This window comes from Rhinolophus hipposideros (genome assembly GCF_964194185.1).
Source record: "Rhinolophus hipposideros genome assembly, chromosome: 9".
In the NCBI taxonomy this organism is placed as follows: Eukaryota; Metazoa; Chordata; class Mammalia; order Chiroptera; family Rhinolophidae; genus Rhinolophus; species Rhinolophus hipposideros.
Window position 1 is genome coordinate 26,282,682 of NC_138055.1, and position 12,672 is coordinate 26,295,353.

Sequence of the window (12,672 nt, forward strand, 5' to 3'; positions counted from 1 at the left end):
AGAAATAAGTAAAAATTTAAAGAAATATTTTATATGTTGGAAAATGTTTCACAACACACTAACTTTTTCATAACTCAAACAATATTGAAAATAAAACAAAAATTGTTATTAAAAAATTATTAAAAAGTTATTTTACAAAATAATAATTGATTTAATGAGTGTGATATGAACATATAAAATGATAAATAAAGTATAGGTCATTATGGAAGAACACTGTTGATTCAAGCTTTCAGAAACAATCTTCGGTTATCAAAGTCAGTGATGACCTCTTTAGTTGTGTAAGCATTTGTAATAATCCAGAAAATGTAATTTAATAATTCAGTCAATGGGCTCTATAGTCAGAGAGACAGGAATAACTTTGGCCTTTAAACTTACAACGTGTGGTCTTTAAAAAGTTACTTACTGTCAGGTAACCTACTGTAGTAATTTAAAATGGAAATAATAATATGTAAGATCTGATGCATGTAAAACTCTTCACACTCAACCTGGCACTTACAAGCTCTCGATAAATATTAGATATTTTAATTACTATTTTAGTGACAATTTCCATGTTTTTTTTTCTGATTCATATGAGTTATACCTTGTAAAAAAATTCATTAAGGAGTATAATCAGTATAATGCATCTTTTTTGCAACTTTGTTCAGTTTTTTAAAAGTTCTTTTTTGTTTATAATGAAGTTTAGTTTAGCATTTTACAGAAGCTACTTCACCCTGAATTTTATTTAAAATCCAGCTGCTTTTACTCTATCTAAATAAATATGTAGGAATTGTGTTTGGCCTTCATCATGCAATGAATTCTTTTTTAAGAATCTATTCATAAAAGTTTGGCAAAATATAAATTAACATTTATTATAAAACAAAGCACCTTGCACTGATTATAAAATCCAAAACTAATTATTCCTGGTCTTGACATCTGTGGGTTTCAGCCTAAATTATATTGATATACAAACCCAAATAGGTATGTGGATATGCACTTGATTATTTCCTGCAGGCAATAACTTGAATGTTTAAGAAATCTTTCAACATATTTCATATTTTAAGGTTGCTTTTTACTCTGAATTATTCAAATGAAAACAGCAATGTTCCACTTTGACTTTGGTGTCAGATGCTTCACATACATTCTTTGGAATCTCCCACTACCTGAGTGGGTTAGTAGAGACAGGAGAGTAGTGACACATACCTTCTGTCGGCCAGAAAGTCGGGCATCCTTTAGTGGGAGGCCAGGTGACTCTCATAAAAGAGGCCTGCTATAGCTGGGTCATAAAAGGAGAAATTTTAAAACAGAAATTCAGGACCAAGAATAAACAACATCTGTGACCTTCACCGACTGCCCTGTGAAGGCTCAGAGTGAAGCAAGAGTGGAAAAAGTAAATATTTTATCAATGTGTCACTTAAGGTCTGAACAGGAAATTCTCACACTTTGGCTATTTTGAAATCAGTTCATCTCATCACACACCTCCAGAATATAGGAAACTTTGGGCAACAGCTGAAAGAACAAATAGACTTCTAAGTGTGTCACTTAAATTGCCCGGTTTCAAATGCTTCTGAGAAATTGTTTTCATGTTCTACGGATATAGGGAAACAGAAGCTTAACCACCCATGCAGTTAATTTGTTTCCATTTCAATCACAAACACTGAAAATTTATGCCTGTTAAGTATCTGAACTATTACTTTTAGAACTAGGTTGCTAAATGTTGGCATTAAATACTTCTTTTTATATTATTATTTATATTCATATTATTTCATTTGTATTATCGTGGAAAAAAATTCTGCAAATCATAATCACATTATCAACAAGTATTTAATAATATTAGTCATTAATTATTCTGAGAAATTACTATATTCCTAACTATAAGTAACTGGCACAAAGTCCATCGTTCCAAAATTGCATACCCATTTCTTTGCCCTAGTTCTTGCCTTCAATTTTATTCTTTTTAAATAACTAATTTAATCTGCAGACTTCCACTGATAAAAATAAATATCCCTTGGAAGGATAAAATGTATATAATATTGAACTATGCCTGACATGGAAATATTAAATAACTACTCATAATATTATTTATTAATTCATCTTCCAATCATGATTATTTGTCTATATTTTACTAGGAATATTTGGCATACATGACAAACCCCAAGTCAAACCATGTGGCACAAAAAGATGTAATTTAGTAGCATACAGTCCACTATAGTATTGTTGTATAATTCCTGTATTTCTGTGGTATTCGTGGTAACTTCTCTTCTTTCATTTCTGATTTTGTTTATTTGTGTCTTCACTCTCTTTATCTTAGTAAGTCTAGCCAAGGGTTTGTCAATTTTATTAATCTTTTCATAGAACCAGCTCTTTGTGGTATTAATTTTTTCTATTACCTTTTTCTTCTCTATTTCATTTGGTTTTGCTCTGCTTTTTATTATTTCCTTCCTTCTGCTGACTTTGAGTTTCATTTGTTCTTCTTTTTCTAGTTCTTAAAGGTGTAATGTTAGATTGTTTATCTGGGATTTATTTTTTGAGATAGGCCTATAATTATATAAATTTCCCTCTTACTACTGCTTTTGTTGCATACCAATAATTTTGATAGGATGTATTTTCATTCTCATTTGTTTCTATGTATCTTTTGAGCTCTCCTTTTATTTCTTTTTTGATCCAGTTGTTCTTTAATAGAATGTTGTTTAATCTCCACATATTTGTGGTTTTCCAGTTTTCTTTTTTCAGTTGATACCCAATTTAAAAGCCTTGTGTTTAGAGAATATGTCCTTCAAAAGATAATTGGATAAAGAAGATGTGGTATACATACACAATGGAATATGACTTTGCCATGAGAAATACGAAATACTACACTGCCATTTGCGAAAACAAGAATTTATCTCAAGATTATTATGCTAAGTAAAATAAGTCAAACAGAGAAAGTCAAGAACCATATGATTTCATTCATATGTGGGATTTAAAACTAAAAGCAACAAAGGAACATGACAAACTAAGAAACAAAAACTCATAGACATATACAACCATTTAGTGGTTACCAGAGGGTAAGGGGGGAGGGTGGATGGTAAAAAAGGGTAAAGAGGGTCAAATACATAGTAATGGAAAGAGAACTGACTCTGGCTGGTGAGCACACAATACGATATGTAGATGATGTATTATACACTTGAAACCTACATAATTTTACTAACCATTGTTACCCCAATAAATTTAATTTAAAAAAAGAAAAGGTAATTAAGGAAAAAGAAAGTCACCTAACTAGTGTGAAGGGCCAAAAAAGAAGACTTGAACCACAAGATAAATGACACGGAGACATCAGAAAACAAATTTTTAAATTCAAAATATCTATAGTGTATAAAATATAATTTTTAAATCATTTTTCATCTTGTGTCAAGAAAGGGTAGAATGTTTATTCCCCATCATTCCTAAGGATATTCACTTCCATGCAGCCTCTAAGAAATTGAGTTGAGATTCAAACCCAAATGTTAAGTTATCTTAAATCTAGAAAAATGGCATTTAGAGCCTTAGTTCTGTCTCTGGAATCAAAACTAATATTTGTGACCTTAATAACAATTGCTGAGGCTGGCTTGCTATATGTGTATGTCTATTAATTATGTTTTATTATTTTCCATAAATTAAATAATCATATTTACGTATGGTTGCATGCATTTCTATTTATTATAAATAATTGCATTTCCATTTATTATATTTTCATGAAGTAAATTAATAATATTCTTGCTCTACTGTTGCTATTACACAAATTAGAGAATTAATACAATGAGATCATTGTATTATCATTGTATATCGCTATTGCTGTCTTAAAATTGAAGATGCTTATGTCCACTATTTCTACAGACATCCACTTTGATATTTTGATTTAGATAATGACATACATCATACACTTGATTATATGCAATAATATGGGTTGATTCTTCTGGCATTTACACTTAATGACAATGATGATCAGACAATATAAAGACACAACAAAAATATCTCAAAGTAAATTGAAAATCATATCATTTCCTTTGAGATGTACAGAGGGTGCCAAAAAATGTATACACATTTTATGAAAGGAAAAAACTGTGTTAAACTGTAATACTCAATATACTGATAAGAAAAGATGAATTCAAGTCATGTGTATATAGTTTCTTGGCACCTCTGGTATGTATGACAAAAGATAAAAACCACCAAAAATATGGAGTAGTTGGCATTTATTTTACATGATATAACTCTCTGTATGTAATTCTCTCTCTCTTAAATTGATAGTATAATAATATAAATACCAAATTTTTGGGGGGTGCCAAAAGAATGTATACACATGACTTGTATTCATCTTTTGTTATCGGTATATATTGAGTATTACAATTTTAATACAGTTTTTTTTCCTTTCTTAAAATGTGCATACATTATTTTGGCACCCTCTAGATTATAATGACATAAATATATTACTAAGAATTATTAATAATATATTTAATATATATAGCATGAATATATATGACTGACTATTGCTTATAATAGCAGAATCCAGTGTCCTGGGAGAAATGGCTAAAACAGAATTTAGTATCTAGTCAAAATATCCTTCTAATATGGTGGGAAAATGAAGTCATCTTTAAGGCATAAATTAAAAAGAGAATTTGTTACTAAGTGTCATTAAAGGAAATATTAAACAAACAGAAGAAAAACTTGGCCAGATGAAAGCTTAGAGACACAGAATGGAAAGAGTTAAAGAAAATAAAATTGGATATATATATATACACATATATATATAAATGTATATAACTTGTTAAAATATTAATGATAAAGATTCCAGTTGAAAAACATATTGTAAAATAAGCAAATGGGGTAACAAGCAGAATATAACAAAAGAGGATAGTAAGATATTTCTGCTGTTTGAGAATTGGTAAAAGTACTAATTTGTTATATTTAATAAGAAAAGAAAATAATAAAATATAGATTACTGAAAATACAGTTAAGGCGTATTGAATTAGCAACCTTTTATAGTGGGAAGTAGAAAAATAAAAAATATTTAATCCTAAAAAAGATAAAAGAAAAAATGTGTATTTGTAGTTACAAATAGAAAAAAATACTAAATGATAGACCCAAACAAGTAATTATATTAAATATAAATAAAATAATTTTCAATGCAAATATGAAACATGCCCTCCAGTGTCATCCATGTTGTTGCAAATGACAGGATTTCTTTGTTTTTTTAAGGTAGTATGTTATTCCATTACATGCATAAATATATACATATATGTATGTATGTACGCATATACATGTATATGTATGTGTGTATGCATATATATGTATATAGGTATGTATGCATGTAATGGAATAACATTACATATATATGTAATGAAATAATATATATATCACATTTTATCCATTCATATTTCCGAGACACAACTTTAATATAAACATAAAGGAAAATAATTGTAAAAAGAAAATGTATATCATGTGATACAAACCAGTAGAAAATTGCTACACTAAAGTTAGATTAATTTTGTCATTAAAAATAAATGCAATTTAAAAATTGATTCCTTGGTTATATTAGCCATATTTTAGCAATTGACGTAGAACCTTTTTATCATCACAACAAATTATCTAACCACAGTGTACATTAAATAAAAATCACCAAAAAGTTCTAGAAATCCTTATATGATTTTGACTCAGTAATATACTGATAAAAAATATGCACAGATTAGAAATCGTAATGCATGTTCATAATTTGATATGAATTACAATGAAAATACAACATCATATGAATTCATTGTAAAATTTATTTTCTTAAATACATATATATGAGGGGGGAAAAACGAGAATATCAATACCTGAGCATGCATCATGAGAAATGAAAATTGAAGAGCAAATTAAACCAAAATAAAGTGGATGAAAATAGTGAGAGTGGGACTCAGCAACTCCTCTTCAGGGTATCAACCTAAAAATTCTGAAAACATGTGCTCACTTCGGCAGCACATATACTAAAAATTCTGAAAACATTTATTTGTAAAGATATACATACCCTTATGTTCATTGCAGCATTATTCATGGTGGCCAAGACATGGAAACAACCAAAGTTTCCTTCGAGAGATTATTGGATAAAGAAGAGGTGGTACATACATACAATGGAATATTACTCAGTGATAAGAAAAGATGAAATACTTCCATTTGCAACAACCTGGATCGATCTTGAGATTATCACGCTAAGTGAAATAAATTAGACCGATCCTCTTATCCCTCCTTCCAAAAGAAAAAAAAAAGTCAGACAGAAAAAATCGAGAACCATGTGATTTCATTCATATGTGGGATATAAAACTGAAAGCTACAAATGAACAGGACAAAGAAACAAGCAAAAATTCATAGACACAGACAACAGTTTAGTGGTTACCAGCGGATAAGGGGGAGGGGGAAGGTAGAAGAGGGTAAAAGGGGTCAAATATAAGTTGATGGAAGGAGAACTGACCCTGGGTGGTGGGCACACGATGTGATATATAGATGATTCATTACAGAATTGTACACCTGAAACCTATGAAATTTTATTAACCACTGTCACCCTAAATATTTAATAAAAATTAAAATAAATAAATAATTACCTATAATTATACAGTTCATATACTTTCCTCCTTCTCCCTCTGTTTTTAAATTATCAGAGCACATCATAATTGATACTATTCTGTCATCCTATCCCCATGATTTAGTCTTAGTTCTTTTGTCAAACATACTCAATGTCCACCAATAGTCCTACTAAAACTTTTCCAGTTTTTTCGTTAAGACTAAAGAAGGACTCAAAGGAACAAATTCCCTGAGTTCTGGCATATTTTAAGAGTATTTGTGTAGCCTTTATTTGTCAGTTTGGCTAGCAGAAAATCCTTGGCTAGCAGATTTTTTTCTATCTTAAATGTGTTATTTTATTACCTTCTAGCATAAAATGCTTCTCTCAAATAAGTCTAATGCCAGTCTGATTTTCATTCTCTTATAATTAACTTGATATTTTTGCCTGAATGCTCAAAACATTTTTTTCTCTAAAATCCAACGTTTTTATTAGAATATGACTCAATGTTGGCCATTCTGGGTTGACTGTCACATTTACATAGAGAGTACTTTTAATACATAGGCTTAAGTCTTATTTGAGAAAAGTTTTCTTGAATTATAGTTTTTAATATTTGTTTATTTTTTTCTTACTGTATTTCTTTTGGATCTTCCTTGATTCTTCTATATATGTATAAGTGTGACTCTCATTCATTTTTGTTTCCTTCTTCATTTCTGTTTGATTTTTTTTCACTTTTCCCTTTTTTATCTTGTTTTCCTTACAATGCTTTCCACGTTAATCTTTTTCTGAAATGTTTGTTTCTTTGATTCCCAATTTTCTCCAGAGTCCTTTAAGAATTTTTGTATGCCTTTTATTTCTAGCCATCTCATCTATGAGCTTTCCTAAGTCTGATTTACTATGTCTTTTCTAGTTTACATACTTTTGAATTTCCTAAGTTCATTTTGAAATATTAGATTATAGTTTTCTTCCGCTTTATGGCCATATTTTTCTGATATGTATGTCATTTTCTCTAAATATCAAATCTGGTATGTCATTTTCTCCAGTAGTCAAATCATTATTCTATTATAGTCCCTTGCAATGTCCTGAATGAGGTTTTACCATAATCCTGCTCTGTGTGATAGGTTTTATTGGACTTTTAAAGGAAGATTTGTGAGGCAAGGATAACTTAATTTCATGGCTCTAGGGTTTCCTTTTTCATTGTTGCCATGACATTTAAAAATGTGGGCTGTGTGTTTTAGCTTCTCCTCTCTCATTTTTTCTATATGTGTATCCTGTGGTACATCCTTCCTTGATATCTGATTCTTTGTCCTTTACCCAGAGTGCTTGCCAGATCAATTCATGTCCTGTTCCTGCTATTTCTGTGTACAGGCTCTATGCTGTCTGGGTGCTTCTGAGAGCCTTGAGGACTCAACACTTTCAGATCTTATCTCAGCCCCCTTGTCCTCAACAACAGATTGGAGCCTGTAAAGCCCCTCCCAGTTTGGACAATTTCTCCACTCTGAGTGAGGTGTCCACATCACAAGTACTTGTTGACTTCAGGGTCCACAGCCATATAAATCCCCTCTAGCTCTCAAAGCTGTGATGATCTGGCTATTCCCACTGAAATTCTAGGACTGTAGATATATTTTCTTATCTAGAGTTGTTTAAAATGTTTCTTTCCTAGTTACTCTATATATTTTTGTCAGGAAATTTGGGGAAATTCAAAAACTATGCTACCTCTGAAGCTATCTTCCTTCTTTTTTGACCATCTTTTTGTCCTTTTAAATAAACATTATTTTTTAAAGCAGTTTTAGATTCACAGAAGAAATTGACCTAAAAGTACAGAGCTCCAATCTTCACATACCCCCCTCCTCCAACCCCCTTACTGTCAATATCCCACACCAGACAGGTACATTTGTTACAAATGATAAACCTACATTGATGCATAATTATCACTGACGTCCATAGTTTACAATAGTGTTTCAATCTTAGTGTTATACAATCTATGGGTTTTGACAAATGTATTATATAATGACATACATCCACACTATAGCAAGAAACAGAGTAGTTTTATTGCCTTAAAAATACTCTGGGCTCTCCCTATTCAATCTCCCTATTCCCAAACACCGGGCAAATTTTGATCTTTCTACCACATCCATAATTTGGTCTTTTCCAGAATGTAATGTATTTGGAATCATAAAATATGTAGCCTCTTCAGATTGGCTTCTCTCACTTAGTACTATGCATTTAAAGTTTCCCTATCTCTGTTCATGGCTTAACAGCTCATTAACTTTTAGAGCTGAATAGTATTTCGTTGTCTAGATGTACAACAGTTTATCCATTCACCTTCTAAAGGATACCTTGGTTGCTTCCAAATTTGGACAATTATGAGTAAAGCTGCTATAAACATCTGTGAGCAGTATTTGTGTGGACATAAGTTTCCAACTTATTTGGATAAATACCAAAGGTGCAGTTGCTGGACGATATGGTAAGCGTATGTTTAATTTTGTAGGAAACTGTCAAACTGTCTTCCAGTGCTGTACTGATTTGCATTTTGCTTTGACATACCATATCTTCACCAGCATTAGTGTTATGAGTCTGATTTGGGCCATTTTAACAGGTGTATGGTAATTTGTTGTTTTACTTTGCATTTCCCTGATGGCAATATAATGTGGTGCATCTTTTCATTTGTTTACTTGCCATATGTATATCTTCTTTGATGAGGTGTCTGTTAAGATCTTTGACCCATTTTTTAATCAGGTTGTTTTCTTATTGTTGACTTTTAGGAGTTATTTGTATATATTGGATAATAGTCATTTATCAGACCTGCTTTTTGCAAATAATTTCTCCCAGTTTGTGTCTTTTAATCCTCTTAACAGTATCTTTTGCAAAATGCAAATTATTAATTTTAATGAAATCCAGCGTATTAATTGTCTCTCCTGGATTATGCCTTTGGTGTTATATCTAAAAAAGTCGTTACCATACCCAAGGTCATTTAAATGTTCTTCTGTGTTATTTTCTAGGAATTTTATAGTATTACATTTTACATTTAGGTATATGATCCATTTTGAGTTAATATTTGTGAAGGATATAAGGACTGTATCTAAATTAATATTTTTTTGTATGTGGATGTCCATTTGTTTCAGCACCACTTGTTTAAAAAAAAAAACGATATTTTCTTCATATACTGCCTGTGCTCAGTTGAATATATTTCTGGGCTCAGTGGATTTATTTCTGGGCTGTCAATTTTATTCCATTGATCTAATTTTCTATTCTTTCACATTGTTCTAATTACTATAACTTGATAGTAAGTCTTGAAGTTGAATTGTATTAGTTCTAACTCGATAGTAAGTCTTGAAGTTGAGTTGTATTAGTTCTCCAACTATGTTCTTCTCCTTCAATATTGTGTTGGCTATTCTGAGTCTTTTGCCTCTTCACATAAACTTTAGAATCAGTTTGTTAATATCCATAAAATAACACTAGCATTATGAGTGGAATCATATTGAATCCATAAATCAAGTTGGTAAGAACTAACACCTCAACAGTATTGAGTCTTCCTGTCCATGAACATGTAATGTCTCTCCATTTATTTAGTTTTTTAATATCTTTCATCAGAGTTTCATAGTTTTCCTTATGTAGAATTTGTACATATTTTGTGAGATTTATACCTAAGTATTTCAATTTTTACATTGCTAACATAAGTGGTATTGTGTTTTTAATTTCAAATTCCACTTGTATTTTGCTAACATGTGGGTAAGCAATCGACTTTTGTGTATTAACCTTCATCCTACAGCCTTGCTATAATCACTTTTTATTTTCAGGATTACTTTTTGGCCATTTCTTTCAGATTTTCTACATATATGATCATGCTATCTACTAACAAAGACAGTTTTATTTATTCCTTTCCAATTGGTATACATATTTTTTTCTTGTCTTGTCTTATTTCATTAGCCAGGGGTTCCAGTATGATGTGAAAAAAATAGTGGTGAGAGGAAACATTCTTGCATTATTCTTAATATTAGAAGGAAAGCTACTTTTTGACCATTAAGTATGATGTTATTTATAGAGGGGTTTTTTTTGTAAATGTTCTTTATTATGTTAAAGAAGTTCTCTATTCCTAGTTTGCTATCATGAATGGATGCTATCAGGAATAAGAGTTATTATAATGAATGGATGTTGGCTTTTGCCCAAGGTATGTCACCTGAACCACCCTCACCAGCATCTTTGAGCAAAAGTTGCCTAGGATTCTGCAAACTATTAACTCTACATAATCCTAAAATATATTCTGCTGGCTAGTAAACTGCAAGACTAAATACACCTAAAGAAAAAATTGTCATTTAAATAAAAATATGCCTGCAAATAAAAATATTGATTTCTAAATTCCACGTAAATATTAATATTCATTAATCAATCAATCAATTTGTTAGTCAAGGGGGAAGTAAAATACATTTTTCTCTATGTTGAGATAATAATTGTCATAAATTTTACCAAAGAAATACGGGTATGTTTGCCAAGTTTTAACCTATATCTATAAGACTAAGACATGTTTCTATAAAAAAGGATATTGCACTGAAAGTTGGAGAAAAGTAAGAATTGATTATTTTTTGAAACGTGAGAGACTTTTCAGGGAGTCTTCAACTCAGAGAGGCAGCAACTACAAAGGCTTCTAGATGACAATAAACTTGATGTATTCATGGAACTAAAATTATAGTCAGACTGAACTCAGAGAGCAAAGAAGAGAGTGGAGGTGGATGGCTAGGCAAGAGTCATATCCTGTAAGACTACAGGACTATTTTAAGACCAATAGGAAACCTTTCCAGGGACTTATTTTAAAAAGCCATGATCATTTTTCTTGAAACATAAAGAAAAGATTGAAAAAGGTCTAGAGCAGTAGATAAGAGACCTTCTGGGAGTCTCTTGCAGTAATCTTGAAGAAAACAGATGGACCGCAATCAAAAAGGAGAGAAGAAGGTTGGTTTGAATATATTATGCTTTGCGATTATTTAAATGTGTTAAAATGAGAAAGCATGAGGATTTAAACTTTACCTTCAAGTTTTAAGATTCGACAGCGAGGTGGCTAAACATTAACATGTTCAATCTTCTTCATTTGGGTCAATTTCTTCCCAAAGTGCCTCGTTGACTAGATGAATATGGATATGGATATGAATATGGATATGGATATGGATATGGATATAGGTATAGATATATACATAGATATAGATGATATAGATATAGGTATAGATGATATAGTTATAGATATAGAGACGTAGATATAGATGTAGATGTAGATAGATAGAGATAGAGATAGAGATAGAGAGAGAGAGAGAGAGAGAGAGAGAGAGATAGAGAGAGAGAGAGAGAGATAGAGATAGATAGAGATAGAGATAGAGATAGAGATAGAGATAGAGATAGAGATAGAGATAGAGATAGAGATAGAGATATATCAAGCCTCTTTGAGCCTCTATTCAAACATCAAGATAAACATTTCTTATTTTACCAGGTAAGGTGAGGCCATGAATTCCCTTAACTTGCCCCCCCATACCTACATATTTATACATGTTATTCATGTATTTATACCTCGATGTCATTACTTTCCTTTTGTTTCAATGGATGAGCAATTTCTCTGTGGCCAAAGTCAAAACCTTTTTTTATGTCCTCTTTATTCCACTCCACCTAGTCTCCTCTAAAATATTTATTCCCTACAAGGAAATTTCTGCCTTATTGCCAGTATTTTCATCATTGCTTTCTATAAGCTTTGTCATATTAGTCTATACATGGGCTCAAATCTCACAAAATTTAATATAATCTCTTGTTTTGCTTCATGGTCTTCTGCTTTTTATTGACAATTTTCCTGTTATTTTTTTCAGCCAAATTGTGAAAAAATTTTCTGTACTCATTTTATCCCATGCTACAGTTTTTTCAGCACCTTAACTTTTAGTTGTAACTTATAGTGCCTTTCTCCCTAATCAAACAAAAGTCCCAATTGCTAAATCTGAGGATATAATTTTCCACTTGCACATTACTAGACTACTATTTTTTTTAATTTTTATAAAATGTATTGGTGTGACATGGATTAGTAAAATTACATAGGTTTCAAGTGTACAATTCTATAATACATCATCTATATGTTCATTGCATTTTATGTTTTTAATTTGACAGGTTTTTTT